The sequence below is a fragment of the Galeopterus variegatus genome, unplaced genomic scaffold (assembly GCF_000696425.1).
Source record: "Galeopterus variegatus unplaced genomic scaffold, G_variegatus-3.0.2 Scaffold1830, whole genome shotgun sequence".
In the NCBI taxonomy this organism is placed as follows: domain Eukaryota; kingdom Metazoa; phylum Chordata; class Mammalia; order Dermoptera; family Cynocephalidae; genus Galeopterus; species Galeopterus variegatus.
Genome location: NW_007727941.1, coordinates 115130 through 117072, shown reverse-complemented (window position 1 = coordinate 117072; position 1943 = coordinate 115130).

Here is a 1943-nt window from a genome sequence, read left to right as displayed (position 1 = left end):
AAGATTCCTCCTGGAATTCTAATATAAAGAGGTTGCTGAGGGGGCATACAAAGTTGCTGGGGCCACATGAACAGAGGTAGAATCTGGGGTCGAAGGCATTTGCTAACCAGTCATGGAAGCAATCTGGGACTTTGTTTTGTTTTTTTCAAGTTCCAAACACTCAGAGAGAGAAAAGTGGTTTCGTGCTGAGGGAAAACAGCCTTGGAATGAGTGGTTAGGCCTGAAGAAGCAGGGAAGCTAATTCACTAGGTTGTCTGGGGTGACCAAGATAGTCTGGGGAGGGGGCGATGGGGAGCCTGGAAAGGATTACCACCTGGATTTCTTGCCTCTACAAAGCCCAGCCCTGTGTGAACAGGGCAGTGTGGTTAGGCCGGAGTTAGGGTAATAGGGGACAGGCAGCCATGGGGTTTCTTGGGAAGACACAGACAGACCCAGGTACTAATAGGACAGAAGGTGCACACAGTCACTGTCTCTGGTCTGGGACAGTTCCTGATCTGACAGAGACAGAACTTGGAGTCGATCACCGTTCTAGCGTTGTTTGTTTTTTCTTTTTTTCCTCACCATCCACACAGAGCTTAAAGAGCTGGTTAGTGGGGGTGAATCCACACTAGGGCAGCTTTGAGTTGCCTGAGTATTATTTGTTTTAGCAGGGAGGTCATATGGCCACGAGGTGAAAACATTTGAGAATCATGAGTTCTAGGCAGAATGATAGGAATTGTATTGATAGTAGTACCACTGATGGTTGAAAGAATTTGAGAAAGAATACGTATTTGGAGGGGGGAAATAATGAGCTTGTTGCAAAACATTTTTAGTTTTTGAGGGTGGTAGGAGCCTCAGCAGGTTATGATCAGTATCCAACAGGCAGAGGCCTGAAGGGAGGTGGTAGGCCAGGGCTTGAGATTTGTAACTCATTCTTGTAGAAATGAAAGTCTAAAGATAACAAAGAGCACGCACAAACTAAGGAGTAATCTGAAAAGTATGGAAAAATTCTCAAAGACAAGGCTCAAGTATGAAGGCAAGAACTGTGAAAATTTTGGTGTGCGAGGTTGAAAGTCTGAGAACAGAGAAAACATTTTTTTGAGGAAGAGAGATGAGAGATAAGAATCAAAGATGACTTCCTTCCGAACTGGGGACATTAGCTTTAAAACATCAATAAAAAGGAGCAAGAGAAGAGGGAGAAACCCACCACACCACCAAAGAGTTCTTCTTCGGGAGGGGAGGGGAGTTTTGTGTTTTTGAGAGCCAGTAAATCTGAGCACAAACTGAATCTTCTTATGAGGTTGATCAGAGTTTCTCTGTACAGGTTCCTAACATGAGAGGTGACATATCAGGCGTTTACGTGTAAAGAAAACCGAATATACAGACACACGCGTAATCCACGACTTCAAATCAATTCTTTTACGAACTATTACAGTGGTGGTGTTTTTTCCCGATGAGGAGAGAACAAGGAGAATCCGATTTAAATTACAGAGATGGAGATTGAGGCCACTCCCAAGGGGACAACTTCTTATCCTGTTAAGAGACACTGGGGGACGATATTGAGAAGAGTTGTGAAAGAGAGATTCCCTTGAGAGCTCCAAGAATAGGATCAAAGTAGACAGCGCAATCTGCCTCTGCTTGATCAACTGAGCCGATATTTCTTTAGCAGAAAGCAGTGGGCTAGATTCGATGGCCTTTCATTTCTCGGCAGCCCCAGAGTGTGCGTGTCGGGGACAGAAGGGCAAAGGAATGGGGAAGAGCGAGCGGGGGTGCAGCGGCCCCTTTAAGAGCTGCAGCTGCGGCGCGCGCTCCGACGGCTCTCCTCGGGCTCCGCCCCTTTCCCGTGAGCCCTCGGGGTGTGGTCCGACCGCCGGCCGCTGCCGGTAAGAAGAGGGGCGGGCGGCGGGGGAAGACACGCGAGTTATCCCAGCACCCTTTGCTGAAGAGGGAGTCCTGACCCCAGT